The sequence below is a fragment of the Felis catus genome, unplaced genomic scaffold (assembly GCF_018350175.1).
Source record: "Felis catus isolate Fca126 unplaced genomic scaffold, F.catus_Fca126_mat1.0 Un_scaffold_57, whole genome shotgun sequence".
NCBI lineage: Eukaryota > Metazoa > Chordata > Mammalia > Carnivora > Felidae > Felis > Felis catus.
The window spans coordinates 145,461-161,821 of NW_025408541.1; the positions used below are offsets into that span (position 1 = coordinate 145,461).

Genomic DNA, 16,361 nt, shown 5'->3' on the forward strand with positions numbered 1-16,361 from the left:
TGTTTATTTATTTTTAAGAGAGTGAGCGAGTGAGCAAGAGCCCGTGAGCAGGGGAAAGGCAGAGAGAGGGAGACACAGAATCTGAAGCAGGCTCCAAGCTCCAAGCTATCAGCACAGAGCCCGTCACAGGACTCAAACCCACAAATGCGGGATCATGTCCTGAACTGAGGTTGGCACTTAACCGACTGAGCCACCCAGGCACCCCTCTTTTGTTTTAATGTACTGATCTTTTACCTCTTTGGTTAGATTCATCCCTGGGTATTTTATGCATTTCTGTGCAGTTGTAAATGAGATCAATTCCTTAATTTTCTTTCTGTTGATTCATTATTGGGGTATAGAAATGCAATCAACTTCTGTATATTGAATTTATATTCTGAGACTTTCCTGAATTCCTGTATCAGTCCTAGAAGTTTTTTGGTGGAGTCGTTTGGATTTTCCACGGAGAGTATCATATCTGTGAGGAGGGAAATTTTGACCCCTCCTTGCCAACTTGGACACCTTGTAATTCTTTTTGTTGTCTGATTGCTGAGGCTAGGACTTTCAACAGAATGGTGAATAACAGTGTTGAGAATGGACATCCCTGTCGTGTTCCTGACCTTAGGGGGAAAGCTCTCAGTTTTCCCCATTGAAGATATTATTAGCTGTGGGACTTTCATATCTGGACATTCTCACATTGAGCCACGACCCTTCTATCCCTCCTTTCATGAGGTGTTTTTTTTTCCATCAAGAAAGGATGCTGCTGCATTTTGTCAAATGTTTATTCTGCATCTATTGAGAGGATCGTGTGGTTGTTATCCTTTCTTTTATCAACGTGATATATCACATCAGTTGATTTGCAGATATTGAATCGGTTGTGCATCCCAGGAATAAAATCCACTTCATTGTGCTGAATAATCTTTTAATGTATTGTTGAATCCAGTTTGCCACTTTTTGTTGAGATTTTTTGCATCCATGGCCATCAGGGAAATTTGTCTCTCGTTTTCCTTTATAGTGGGGTCTTTGTTCAGTTCGGACTCAAGGCCATGCTGGCCTCATAGAATGAGTTTGGAAGTGTTCCCTCCATTTTTCTTCCCATGACCTTATCTTGTTCTTTCATTTGGGATGCCTCCCTCTTGTCTTGGAATTTTGGTTGAGTATTTGCCATCTCTGTGTTACCAAAGCTCATTGTGTTACCTGCCTATGAGTTGAATGGTTTTATGAAGAGGAGGTCATCCAATGTCCAGGGCCTGGCACATCACGGAGTGTCTGTGGTGTGTGTCGCATGCACTGTTTTGTGTTCTGGCTGCACTATCCTTCAGGTCAGTTGTATGGGAAAGGTAGGCTCCTTGGCTAGAATGTGGTGAGTCTTACTGAGGTCGCATCTGGGATCCCTGGAAACTGCAGTGCAGTCAGAACTGGGTTCACTGCATGGTGCAGTGCGCGGGCACTGGGTTCACTGGAGGGGGCAGTGCCACGGGTACTGGCTTCACTGGAGGCTGCAGTGTCACGGGCAGTGGGTTCACTGGAGGCTGCACTGCTGCGGGCACTGTGTTCACTGCAGGCTGCATAGAAGCGGGAACTGGGTTCAATGCATGGTGCACTGCCGCGAGCACTGAGTCACTGGAGGGTGCAGTGTGGCAGGAACTGCCTTCACTGGAGGGTTTCAGTGCTGCGGGCAGTGAGTTCACTGGAGGCTGCACTGCAGTGGGAACTGGCCTCACTAGAGGGTGCAGTGTCGCGGGCACTGGGTTCACTACAGGCTGCAGTGCACTGGTCACTGCTATAACTGGAAGCTGCAGTGCTACGGGCTCTGGGGTCACTGGAGGAAGCAGTGCATCGGGCACTGGCTTCACTGGATGCTGTAGTGATGCGGACACTGGGGTCACTTGAAGATGCAGTGCGTGGACACTAGTTTGTCTGCAGGCTGCAGTGCCTCGGGCACTGTGTTCACTGCAGATGGCAATGCCGTGGGCAATGGGGTCACTGGAGGGTGCAGTGCCACGGGCACTCTGTTCACTGAAGGGTGCAATGTCACAGGCAGTGGGTTCACTGGAGGCTGCAGTTCCGCCAGCAGTGATTTCACAGCAGGATGCAGTGCCACGGGTACTGGGTTCATTGGAGGGTGCAGTGCCGCGGGCCCTTGGTTCACTGGAGTGTGCAGTGCTGCGGGCCCTGGATTCACTGCAGGTTGCATTGCCGTGGGCACTTTGTTCACTGGAGGCTGCAGTGCTGTGAGCATGGGTTCACTGCACGCTGCAGTGCCAGGGGAACTGGGTTCACTGGAGGCTGCAGTGCTTAGGGCACTTGGTACACTGTGGGTGAAGTGCCGCAGGCCCTGCGTTCACTGGAGGGTGCAGTGCAGCGGGCACTGCCGTCACAGAAAGCTGCAGTTCCGCATGCAGTGGGTTCACTGGAAGCTGCAGTGCTTCCAGCGAAAAGTTCACTGGAGGCTGAGTAACTCCACAAGTGGGTTCACTGGAGGCTGTAGTGCTTCGGTGTGTGGGTTCCCTGGAGGCTACAGTGCTCGGGCAGTGGGTTCACTGGAGGCTCCAGTGCCGAGGGCACTTATTCACTGGAGGATGCAGTGCCACGGGTACTGGTTTCACAAGAGGATGCAGTGCCACGGGCACTGGGTTCACTGATTTCTGTAGTGCCGCGGGCACTGGGTTCACTTGAGGCTGCAGTGCTGCGGGCACTGTGTTCACTGGAGGCTTCAGTACCTTGGCACACTGTTCACTGGAGGATGCAGTGCTGCGGGCACTGTGTTCACTGGAGGATGCAGTGCCACGGGCACTTGTTCACTGGAGGCTGATGTGCCTCGGTCAGTGGGTTCACTGGAGGCAGCAGTGCCTCGGTCAGTGGGTTCACTGGAGTATGCAGTCCCGTGGGCACGCGATTCACTTGAGGCTCCACTGCCGCGATCCTTGGGTTCACTTGAGGCTGCAGTGCCGCGGGCACTGGGTTCACTGCAGGCTGCAGTGCCTGGAGCAACGGTGCGCACCTTCAACCATGGGGCTTGTCTTCAGGCCCTGGGAGCACCTTCAGGCACAGTGAGCGGCTTCATGCACAGGGCGCGACATCAGGCATGGGGAGCCTCTATGCACTTCAGGCACAGTGTGAGCTGACAGGCACTGGGCTCGCCATCAGGCACAGGGCGCGCTCAGGCAAGGGGTGCGCCGTCAGGCATGGGCAAGCCTTCACGGAGTGCCTGTGCCCTTGAGGCAAGGGGAGCGCCTTCAGGCATGGTGCTTGCCTTCAGGCAATGGGAGCTTCTTCAGGCATGGGGCACGGCTTCAGGCACAGCGAGCTCCTGTGCCATTCAGGCCAGGGGAGCACATGTGCCTTTCAACAAGGGACGCCCCATCATGCACAGGGCACTCAAGGAGACACAGAGAATGCCCTCTGGCAGGGGTGCACCCTCAGAGAGTGCCTATGCCATTCAGGCAAAGGGAGTGCCTTCAGGCACGGGGAGTGCCTTCAGACATGCTGAGTGGCGTCAGAAACTGGAGGGTCTGTGCCGCGAGCACAGAGCCTAGAGGCTCTGTGCCGTGAGCACTGGGGTACTGGAGGCTGCAGTGCCGAGGTCATGGGGCACTGGAGGCTGCAGTGCCACTGCCACTGGATTCACTGGAGGATCCATTGCTGCGGGCACTGGGTTCACAGGAGGCTGCAGACCGCGGGCACTGGGTTCACTGGGGCTGCAGTGCCTCACGCATTGTGTTCACTGGATGCTGCAGTGCCACAGGCACTGGGTTCACTGGAGGGTGCAGTGTGGCGGGCACTGGCTTCACTGGTGGCTGAAGTGCCGCAGGCACGGGGTTGATTAGGTGCTGCAGTGCCACGGGCGCTGCGTTCACTGGAGGAGGCAGTGCCGCGGGCACTGGGTGCATTACAGGCTGCAGTGCCCCGTGCACTGGGTTCACTGCAGGATGCATTGCCGCGGGCACATTGTTCACTGGAGGCTGCAGCGCTGTGGGCACTGGGTTCACTGGAGGGTGAAGTGCCGCAGGCACTGCGTTCACTGGAGGGTGCAGTGCAGTGGGCGTTGCCTTCACTGGAAGCTGCAGGGCCGTGGGCACTGGGATCACTGCAGGCTACAGAGCACCGGTCAATGAGGTAAGTGGAAGCTGCAGTGCTGCGGGCACTGGGGTTACTGGAGGATGCAGTAAGAACCTTATGGGTTTTCCCTCTTAGGTAACTGTCAACTTTTGTTTTCTTGCTGTGAAAATTTTTCTTTATCACGACATTTTTGGTTTTAATTACTATACGACTTGGTGTGGATCTGCTTCTTTTGAATATACAGGGGGTCCTTTGTGCCTTCTGCTCTGGATCTGTTTCCTTCCCCGCATTAGAGAAGTTTTCATTTATTGTGTCTTCAAATAAATTTTCGGATTCTATTTCTCGGAGTTCTGAGAATGAGAAGTAGGACAGAAAAGACCTATTGAAGGTTCTCTGATGAGTCACTGGGTTTGCATGCCTGGAGGACAGATTTGAGACTCAAATGACCAACCTACCTTTAACTTCTAAGAAATAGAAGAAAACAACAATCTATGCCCAATGTTCTCAAAAGGGAGAAATTAATCCATATGAGAGGGGAAACCAATGAAACAGACCATGAAATCAATAGAAAATATGAAGAAGATCAACAGCGGGTTCTTAGAAGAGTGAAACAAAGTTGTTAGGACTATACATAGACTATGCTAAGACATAAAGAGGACCAAATTCAAAAGAATTATAAATAAAAGAGAAAATATTATGCCTTATACCAAAGAAACATAAAGCAGACAAAGTGGTGACTATGGCCAAATTAGATGACAGAAAACTACCTACCTAGAAGAAATGGATAGGTTCTTAGAAACACACAACCTACCAAGATTGTATCAGGAAGATATACAAGGTTTGCACAGACCCATTAAAGGAAAACTGTATCAATACAAGAAGATAACCAATGTAAGTAAATTGAATCAGTAATCGAAGTTCTTCCAAGGAAGAAAACCCCAGGACCAGGTGGATTCATTGGTGAATTTAACCAAACGTTTGTAGAAGAACTAACAGCAGTCCTCTCACTGATTCAAAAGGAATGAACACCACCAAACTCATTTCATGACACTGGAATTACCCTAGTAGGAAGCCAGAAAGGATACTACCTGAACAGAAATCTATAGGCCAGTATCCCTGTGATGAATATAGATGAATAATTCCCAATAATGTACAGGCAAACCAAATTCAGGATCACATGAAAAGGATCATTGACCGTGACGAAGGGTTTATTCCCTGTAAAGGCAGGATGTTTCAGAAATGCAAAGCAATAAATGTGACCCCTCACATAATTGAATGAAATAAAAATCAACCAGAAACCAGACTCTTAACTATAAATAACAAATGGAGGGTTACTATAAGTGAGGTGGGCAGGGGCATGGGTTAAATGGGTGATAGGCTATGGACGGCGCTAGCAGTGAGGGTCACTGGCTGTTGTATGTAAGTGATGGATGATTGCATTCTATACCTGAAATTAACATACACTGTATGTTAACCAATTGGAATTTAAATAAAAACTTGAAAAAATAAATAAGAAATGCATACATAAATTTAAACTAAACTAAATAAATACATTTTATTTTATTTTATTTTTAATATATGAAGATTATTGTCAAATTGGTTTCCGTACAACACCCAATGCTCATCCCATAATGTGCCCTCCTCAATACCCATCACTTACCCTCCCCTAATTCCCACCCCCCATCAACCCTCAGTTCTCAGTTTTTAAGAGTCTCTTATGCTTTGGCTCTCTCCCTCTCTAACTTCTTTTTTTTTCCTTCCCCTCCCCCATGGGTTTCTGTTAAGATTCTCCGGATCTACATAAGTGTGAAACCATATGGTATCTGTCTTTCTCTGTATGGCTTATTTCACTTAGCATCACACTCTCCAGTTCCATCCCTGTTGCTACAAAGGGCCATATTTCATTCTTTCTCATTGCCACGTAGTACTCCATTGTGTATATAAACCACAATTTCTTTATCCATTCGAAAGTTGATAGACATTTAGGTTCTTTCCATAATTTGGCTATTGTTGAGAGTGCTGCTATAAACATTGGGGTACAAGTGCCCCTATGCATCAGTACTCCTGTATCCCTTGGGTCAATTCCTAACAGTGCTATTGCTGGGTCATAGGGTAGGTCTATTTTTAATTTTTTGAGGACCTCCACACTGTTTTCCAGAGTGGCTGCACCAATTTGTATTCCCACCAAGAGTGCAAGGGGGTTCCCGTTTCTCCACATCCTCGCCAGCATCTATAGTCTCCTGATTTGTTCATTTTGGCCACTCTGACTGGCGTGAGGTGATATCTGAATGTGGTTTTGATTTCTATTTCCCTGATGAGTAGCGACGTTGAGCATCTTTTCATGTGCCTGTTGGCCACCCGGATGTCTTCTTTAGAGAAGTGTCTATTCATGTTTTCTGCCCATTTCTTCACTGGATTACTTGTTTTTTGGGTGTGGACTTTGGTGAGCTCTTTATGGATTTTGGATACTAGCCCTTTGTTCGATATGTCATTTGCAAATATCTTTTCCTGTTCCGTTGGTTGCCTTTTAGTTTTGTTGGTTGTTTCCTTTGCTGTGCAGGAGATTTTTATCTTCATAAGGTCCCAGTAGTTCGTTTTTGCTTTTAATTCCCTTGCCTTTGGGGATGTGTCAAGTAAGAAATTGCTACGGCTGAGGTCAGAGAGGTCTTTTCCTGCTTTCTCCTCTAGGGTTTGGATGGTTTCCTGTCTCACATTCAGATCCTTTATCCATTTTGAGCTTATTTTTGTCAATGGTGTGAGAAAGTGGTCTCGTTTCAATCTTCTGCATGTTGCTGTCCAGTTCTCCCAGCAACATTTGTTAAAGAGACTGTCTTTTTTCCATTGGATAATCTTTCCTGCTTTGTCAAAGAGTAGTTGGCCATACGTTTACAATAGCATCAAAAACAATAAAATTTGTTGGAATAAATTTAGCCAAGGAAGTGAAAGATCTCTACAGAAAACTGTAAACCTGTGTGCAGAAATGGAAGAAATTCAATTTGCATGGAAGAAACAGAACACACAAGTCAGTGAAAAGCCACCCCATGTCCATCTGAAGGAGGAATTAATACAGATACAATGTCCATACTACTCAAAGCCTTCTAGAGATTCAGTGCTATCTCTATCAAAACTCCGATGCAATTTTTATGCAATTAGAAACACATTTCATCAAATGTATTTGGAACCACAAAAAGAGCCAAAGTAGCCAATGCAAGAAAGGACAAAATAGGAGGCATCACACTTCTTGATTTCAAGCTTCATTCTAACACAAAGAAGTCTGTTATGTCACAGGCGTAAGCACACACATAAGACAATGGAACGGAAATTGAGAGCCAAATCTGAACCCATGCATGCACGGTCAACTAGTATTTGACAAGGGAGTCAAAAATACACAGTGGAGAAGAATAGTCTCTTGAATAACTGGTGCTGGGAAAATTGGATATTCACATGTATAAGAATAAAGGTTAGTACCATATGTTACACCACTCCCTAAAGAGGGAAAGGAAGAAACATGGAGAGATGTGGTTAGAGAGAAACACTGAAAAGAGGAAGTACAAAGAGGAAGGTCGACACCTGCTCCAGGTATGTGGATGGCGTTAGATGCATCAGGGGAGAGGGGATGTATGAGGTGGCTCTGAGTGCTGGGGAAGAAAGAGCTTGTATCATGGGCACCAGAGTTCCATGACCCCAAAACTCCAACATCCCTGGGTCCAAGCTCTGCAGAAGCCGTTGGAATTGAACAGATGGGTATCCCTCATTTCTTCTGGAATTGTGAGGCTCAGCCTCATGTTCTGTCATGGAGAGGGATGTCTTGAGGGAGATTGTGCCGCTCTTTGGCAGGTATACGCCAAGTCTGCCCTGTGGGGAGGTGTCCTGGGCCATCTCTCTCACTGCCCCAGGCCCTGTTGGATTTCCCCTCTCCCCCACCAGCTGGCCTTCCTCAAGTTCTGAACCCAGGCATCAGGCATCATGTTGTCCCCAGGTCCTGAAGTCTGTACTAGGTAGAGGTGGACTGCTGATATTGATTTAAAAAATGACAATAAGGTCCATATCCTCCCTCTGGGACTAGCGGTGTGCATCCCAATCGTGGGTTGCTATCCTCCTGTCCACAACTAATCTGAGGATTCCAGAAGGTAGGTGAACACTGTAAAACACTCTAGTCTTCTCTTACATCAAATTCAAAGACATTTTCTTGTCCCAGCTTTCTTTTAATGCTGAAGAGATGGCAATTAGTAATCGAAGGCATCATGGTCCTACAGGATATTTACCTATATGACTGGTGGACATTATTTCATCCATCCGTGTCCCTAAAGCACGTTTCATTGGAAATATTAGCCAAGGATACATACTGTAAATTCACAAATGATTCATAGCTTCCTATAAGTTTCATTCTGACCTTGTCACATATGTGTCATCAAAGATATTATTAGTGACTTTTCAGATAAGCTCTCCACATCAAGATGGTGATGTTAGAGAATCTGGTATAAATGGAATTTCACAGGTTCCAAATTAGGAATGATTTTTCATTTTTAATGTTTCTTTTTTCTTTTTTTGAGAGAGCCCGAGCTGGGGAGGGGGGAGAGAGTGGGAGATACCGAATCTGAGGCAGGCTCGAGACTATGAGCTCTCAGGACAGAGCCTGACACGGGGCTCAAACTCATGGACTGCAAGATCACGACTTGCATCAAAGTCAAACGCTTAACCGACTAAGCCACCCAAGCGCCCCAGGAATGATAGTTTATTGGCAAAGAAGGAGAAATTAAAAATAGTGTAAAGGATGTCTATTTTTAATTGAAATATTCTTCACACATTTGTTGTATGAGTTTTAGGCATACATTGTAGTCATTCCATATGTCTATATATTATATTGTACTTAAGCACAAGTGTAGCTATCCTGTGAAAGCATGCAACAGTATTATTACAGGATTGACTCCATTCCATTGGCTGTCCCTTGTATCCCTAGGACTCATCCATTCCATAGCTGACGCCGGTATCTCTCTCAAAGGTGTTCATTCTTTATCTAACCTAAGTATTTTGGTGGTAAACACAATTACCACTTGCTCAGCAAGTGTAAATTGGTGGTCTATTTTTCTGTGAACATTGCTTAAAACATTACAAATGATGTCATTACGTTAATAAAGTCGGTTTCATTCTTCACTCACAAGAAAGGAGAAGGAAAAGATTTCTTTGTGTCCCAGGCCCTGTCATTAAAACCTTTCCCACTGTGGAGAACAGGTTTAGTTGTCCAGGCAACTTCAGTGTCTCAGCTGAGCAACCAGGGCCTTCCACGTTGCAAAAATGCCCATGATGGCCAACAGAGAGAGCTCGAGCACCACAGACCCGGAGAGGCGGGTTCCTCTGCCCAGGCAGTGATGGCCAGCAGAGGGTGCACCATGGGCTTTTCTGACCCAGGGCACCTGAGAGCAGGAAGGGCTTTGATTGCTCCCAGAGTACTCAGGGCCTCTGCAGCTGCCTCAGTACAGAGAGCAGAGCTGCATTTCCAGCAGGTTGTGCCGCCCGCCCCAGGGGAGATCTTGGGAGCTTTGTAGCAACTTGGCATCTCCTGAGTCGCCAGAGAGAATTTGTCTTATTGTACTGAGTGCTGAGGAGTGGGCGCTGGGTGGCTTCCCTGGGCAAGCTGGTTGCTGAGCTGCACAGGCCCTTGCGTTTTCTGGGCTGTTCCCGTGTTTCATTCCTCCCCTTCCCGGACAGTATTTGAACAAGATGTATTTTACTAAAGGTCTCATGGATTGCGGAGTCCCACGACATCACCTCATTGATGCAGTCGATGGTTTGTTGTTCCAGATTCAGGCTAGTTTCCGGGAAGAAACCCTGACAGAAATTCAGAAGAACGGGAGCTGCATTCCGTTAGGACATGAATACATGAAATGCTCGTCTTGGGAACTCCTAGAAAAATGAGCTGGGACCCACTTTCCCAGTCCTGCTAGAATCAGTGACCGAGGTAAGGGCACAAACTGTCCCCCACATCATACATGCCTTTTAAAAAGTTTCATGGTTATTTTTCCAACCTAATTAAGTGATTGCAAACTACAGAAAACCTGGTAGGTACCTGTCATTAACGTACGTTATCTTGAATTTAAATTGCAGTGAGTAAAGATACAGTGTAGTATTAGTTTCAGGTGTAAAATATAGAGCAACCCCTCCACACGTCATCCGGTGCTCATCCCAGGTGCACTTCTTAATCCCCAGCAGCTCTTTCACCCATTCCCCACCTTGCTCTGGAAGCCCTCAGTTTGTTTCCTAGTTAAAAGTCTGTTTGTTACTGTCTCCTCCCCGCCCCCCCCCCCCGCTTTGTTTTGTTGTATATCCATGTGTTAGTGAAATCATCTGGTATTTGTCTTTGTCTGAAAGGCTTATTTCACCCAGGATAACATTCTCTCGCTCCATCCAGCTCATGGCAAATGACAAGATTTCATGTTTTTACGGCCTAATAATATTACATTCCATATACCACATCTCAATTTATTCATCAGTTGATGGATGCTTGGGTAGTTTCTGTAATTTGGCTGTTGTAGAAAATGCTGCTGGAAACATCATGGTGCATGTATCCCTTTGAAGATTTTGTATTCTTTGTGGAAATGCCTTGTAGTGAAATTGTTGGATCGTAAGTTACTTCCATTTCCACTTTTTTTTTTTTTTAGAAATCTCCATAATGTTTTCCAGACTGGCTCCACCAGTTTGCCCTCTTACCCACAGGGCAAGAGGGTTATTCTTTCCCCACATCCTTGGCAACACGTGCTGTGTCATCCTTCATTGATTTTCGTCATTGTGACAGATGTGATGTGTTATCTCATTGTACTTTTGAATTGTATTTCCCTGAAGATCAGTATTGTTATTTTTTCATGTGTCTCTTGGCCAGGTATATGTCTTCCTTCAGGAAATGTCCATTTTTGTCTTCTGCCCAGTTTTAATCAGATTTTTCATTTTTTGGGTGCTGTATACCTGTATATATTTTGGGCACTAACCCTTTATCTGATGTCGTTTGCAAATATCATTCTGTAGGTGTTTTAGTTTTGTTGATTATTTCCTTGGTGATGGAAGGTTTTAATTTTTATGAAGTCTCATTATTTTTGCTTGTGTTTCCCTTACCCGTAGAGAGATATCTGCAAAGACGTTTGTACAGGCAATGTTAAATAAGATACTACCTGTGTTATCCTCTGGGATTTTATGGTTTCAGGTTTCACATATAGGTCTTTATCCGTGTTGGATTTATTTTTGTGTATGTTGTAAGAAAGTGGTCCATTGTAGTTTTTGTTTTGTTTTGCAGGATGCTGTCCAGTTTTTCCAAAACCATTTGTTGAGGAGCCTTTTTTTAAGTTTATTTACTTACTTTTGAGAGAGAGAGAGAGAGAGAGAGAGAGAGAGAGAGAGAGAGAGAGAGAAAGAGAGCATGCAGAAGAGGGGCAGAGAGAATTGGAGACAGAGAATCCCACGCATGGTCTGCACTGCCCTGAGATCATAACCTGAGCTGAATTCACAATCACACACTTTGTTGACTGAGCCACCCCTGTGTCCCAAGACTATCTTTTTTTCCATTGGATGTTCTTTCCTGCTTTGTTGAGAATTAATTGACCATATAGGTGTGAGTTCATTTCTGCGTTTCTCTTCTATTGATCTATGCCTCTGTGTGTTGTTGTTGTTGTGGTGGTGGTGGTGGTGGTGGTGGTTGTTTTGCCACTTCCATACTGTTTTGATCAGTATAGCTTTGTAATATAACCTAAAGTCTGGAATTGTGATGTCTCCAGCTTTGCTTTTCTTCTACAAGTTTGTTTTGGCTGTTTGGGGACTTTTGTTATTCCATACAAATTTTGAGATCATTTGTTCTTGTTCTGTCACAAATGTTTTTATTAGTGTGATAGGGATTTCATTGTATGTGTAGATTGTTTTGAGGAGTGTAGACATTTTAACAGTATTTTGTGCTTCCCATCCATGAACATGAAATGTATTCCATTTCTTTGTGTCCTCTTCCATTTCTTTCATCAGTGTTTCATAGACTTTAGAATACACGTCTTTCAACTCTTTGGTTAGGTTTATTCCTGGTTTCTTGTGGTATATGTGAGCCTGTCAATGGGATTGATCCCTTACTTTCTCTCTGTGTTAATTCATGATTTGTGTTAGAAATGCAGTACATCTATGTAGCTTGATTTCTGTAGATTGTGACTTGTCGAATTCATATATCAATTCTAGCAGTTTTTAAGGGAATATTTCATGCTGTTTAGAGAACACATCATGTCAGTTCCAAATAGCGAAAGTGCTACTTCTTCCTTGCCGATTTGGATGCCTCTTATTTCTTTGTGTTGTCTGAGTGCTGTGGTTAGGGTTTCCCGTGCTATGTGGAATAACAGTGGTGAGACGGGTCATCCTTGTTTTGTCCCTGACCTTGGAGGAAAAATTTTCAATTTTTCCCCATTGAGGATGAGATGAGCTGTGGGTTTTTCCTAGATGACCTTTATTATGTGCAGCTAGGTTGACTCTCAGTGTACTTTGCTGAGGGGTTTTATCATGAATGGATGTGACATTTTGTCAAATAGTTTTCCTGCATCTGTTGAAAGCATCGTATTGTTCTTATCCTTTCTTCTATTACTGTGGTGCATCATGTTGATTGATCTGTGAATGTGGAACCACCCTTGTAGCCCGGGAATATATCCCAGTTGATTATGGTAAATGATTCTATTAATGTATTGTTGACTTTAATTTGAAGGTACTTTAATAAGAATTTCTGCATACATAGTCATCAGGCTATTGGGCTGCAGTTTTATTTAAAATTTTTTTAACACTTTTTAAATGTTTATTTCTTTCCTTTGAGTACATAAAAGTGAGGGAGGGGCTCAGAGATAGGGAGAGAGAGAATCCTGGCCATGCTCCACACTGTCATGGCAGGGTCCAACATGGGACTCAAACCCACGCACTGCAAGATAATGTCCTAATCCGAAATTAAGAGTTGGACAGTAAACAGCCCGAGCCACACAGGCGCCCCGCCAGTTTTCGGTTTTAGTGGAGGCTTTATCTGGTTTTGGCATCATGGTAATGATGGCCTCATAAGATGAATTTATAAGTTTTCCTTCTTTTTTATTTTTCATAATAATTCGAGGAGAATACATATTACCTCTTTCTTAAATGGATGGTAGAATTCATCAGTTAAACCATCTGGCCCAGAACTTTTGTGTTGGGGGGAGATTTTTGTTATTACTGATTTGATTTCTTTCTCTTTTCAGAATATATGTATCTTCCTGTTTCAGAGTTGGTAGTTTGTGTGTTTATAGGAATTTGTCCATTTTTCTCAGAGTGTCCAATTTGTTGCATATAGTTGTTCATAATATTAACTTCTAACTGTATTTTTGTGGTGTGGACTGTTATTTCCCCTTTCTTATTTGTGATTTTATTTATTGGATTCCTGTCTCTCTTCTTACTCAAAAGTCTGCCTAGATGTTTTCATGTTGATTTCTGTTTTCAAAGAACCAGCCCCTGGTTTCACTGATTTTTTCTAGTGTCTTTTTGGTTTGAATATCCCTTATTTCTGTCTGAATCTCTATTCCTTCCTTCTGCTGTTCTTCTTCTGATATGTGACCTAGAATATGATCAACTGTGGAGAATGTCCCATGTGCGCTTGAAAAGAATATGTACTCTGCCATTTTAGTATGGAGTGTTCTAAATATATCTGTTAAACCCGTCTGGTCCAGTGTGTCATTCAAAGCCATTGTTTCCTTGTTGATTTTCTGTTTACAGCTTCTGACCATTGATGTGAGCGATGTGTTAAAGTCTTCTACTATCGTTATATTATAAAAAATGAGTTCCTTTATGGTTGTTGTTAAATATTTTATATACTTGGTGATCGCATGTTGGGTGCATCAAAATTTACAATCATTGGATCTTCTTGTTTCATTGTCCCCTTTAGTATGAGATAGCGTCCATCTTCATCTCTTGTTATAGCTTTATTTATTTATTTCCTTCCTTCCTTATTTATTTATTTATATTAATTTAAGACATAGTTGACATATAGTGCATTCTCGGATTTGGGAGTAGAATTTGGTGATTCATCCCTTACATACAATACCCAGTGCCCATCACAACAAGTGCTCTCCTTGATACTCATCCCACATCTAGCCCAGCACTGACCCATTTCCCTCCATCAACCTTCGGTTTTTTTCTCTAACATTAAGAGACTCAAGTGGTTTGTTACCACTCTTCTCGTTTCCTGCCCCCTTCCCATGTTTTCATCTGTTTTGTTTCTTCAATTCCACATGAGTGAAATCCTATATTTGTGTTTCTCTGATTGACATATCTCACTTAGCATAATACATTCTAGCTCCATCCACATCATTGGAAATGGCAAGATTTCATTCTTCTTGAAGTTGAGTTATATTTCTTTGTATACACATATGTTTGTATATATGAACGTACACATATGTACATATGTATATAGGCATATACATACTTACACACACACACACACACCACAACTTCTTTATACCTTCATCAGTTGATGGATACTTGGGCTTTCTCTATAGTTTGGCTACTCTTGATAATGCTGCTATAAATACTGGGTTCATGAAATGTCACTATTAGGTATTTACCCAAAGTGTACCAAAATAGAGTCTGGGTTTTAAAGGTTATTTTGCCTGATATAAGTATTGCTACTGGCTTTCTTTTAACATTATTGGCATAATAAATATTTCTTCATTCCCTCACTTCAAATCTGCAGGAGACTTAAGTCCAAATAAGGCTTTGTAGGCAGCATCTAGATAGACATTGTTTTTTGTTTGCTTGTTTGTTTGTTTGTTTTGTCCATTCTGACGCCCTATCCAATGTCTTTTGATTGAAGCATTTAGTCCATTTATATTCCGAGTGATTATTGATAGGTATATATTTAGTGCCATTCTACTAGTTGTTATGCCATTGTTTCTTGATGTTTTCTCTGATCCTTTCTTGTCTGTAACACTTTTAGTCCTAGATTTCCACTCAAAGAGCCTGATTTAAATATTCTTTTCTTTTGACTGGTAGTACATTTCTTTACTTCTTTTTAATATTTCTTTTTTTTAATTCAATCCCAAGTTAGTTACTTTATAGTGGAATACAGTTTCAGCAGTAGAATTTAGTGATCCATCAAGTACAAAATATATCCAATACTCATCCCAAGTGCGCCCGTAATGCCCATACCCATTTAGCCCATACCCCTATTCAGGAACCCTCCTGGAACCCTGAGTTTCTTCTCTGTATTTAAGAGTCTCTTATCGTTTGACTCCCTCTCTGTTTGTATCTTATTTTTGCTTTCCTTTCACTACGTCCATCAGTTGTATTAAATTCCACAGATGAGAGATATCATATGATGTTTGTCTTTCTCTGACATATTTTGCTTAGCATAATCAAGTCCGGTTCCATCCATGTTGTTTCAAATAGCAAGATTTCATTCTTTTTGACCGCCGAGTAATATTCCATTGTATGAATATACCACATCTTCTTTATCCATTCATCTGTCAATGGTCCTTTGCGCTCTTTGAATAACTTATCTATTGTTGATAATGTTGCTATAAACATTGCAGTGCATGTGCCACTTGGACTCAGCGTTAGTGTATCCTTTGGATAAATACGTAGTAGTGCAATTGCTGGGGCCTAGTGTAGTTCTATTTTTAGTTTTTCTGACAAATCTCCATACTATTTCCAGAGTGTCTACACCACTTTGCATGCCCACCAGCATTTCAAAAGCGTTCCCTTTCTCTGCATCCTTGCCAACATCTGTCTTTTTCAGAGATGTTAATTTTAGCCATTCTGATAGGTGTGTGGGGATATCTCATTGTGGTTTCGATTTGTATTTCAGTGATGACAAGTGAGATTGAGCATCTTTTCATGTGTGACCAATCTGGATGTCATCTTTGTTAAAGTGTCTCTTCACGTCTTTTGCCCATTTCTTCACTGGATTATTTGGTTTTGGGGTGTTGAGTGTGATAATTGTTTATAGATTTTGGATACTAAGCCTTTATCTGATATGTCACCTGCAAATATCTTCTCCTATTTCATTCAGTGGCCTTTCAGTTTTGCTGATTATGTCCTCTTCTGTGCAGATGCTTTTTTATCTCGAGGTCCCAATAGTTCATTTTGGTTTTTATTGCCCTTGCTTTGGAGACATGACAAGCAAGAAGTTGTTGTGGCCAGGATCAAGGAGGTAGATTTCCTGTTTTCTCCTCTAGGATTTTGATGGTCCCTTTCTTACATTTATATCTTTGATCCATTTTGAGGTGTGTGTGTGTGTGTGTGTGTGTGTGTGTGTGTGTGTGTGTTTGTGGTTTAAGAACATAGTCCATGTCCAA

The 16,361-nt window shown here is 43.4% G+C and overlaps 1 long non-coding RNA gene across 20 annotated transcripts in view; it reads left to right on the forward strand.

Annotated features, from left to right (window-relative positions):
* LOC109499376 overlaps positions 1-10,854 on the forward strand; it is a 56,474-nt gene extending 45,620 nt beyond the window's left edge. For 12 of the 20 annotated variants that reach the window (XR_006593686.1, XR_006593684.1, XR_006593692.1 and 9 more), the window contains 2 exons: positions 9,841-9,997; positions 10,698-10,853. This is a non-coding gene — a long non-coding RNA (uncharacterized LOC109499376). Of the gene's footprint in view, positions 1-9,840; positions 9,998-10,697 lie in introns of all 20 variants that reach the window. The other 8 variants (XR_006593687.1, XR_006593688.1, XR_006593694.1 and 5 more) reach the window with 2 other exon arrangements.
* Positions 10,855-16,361: the final 5,507 nt, after the last annotated feature.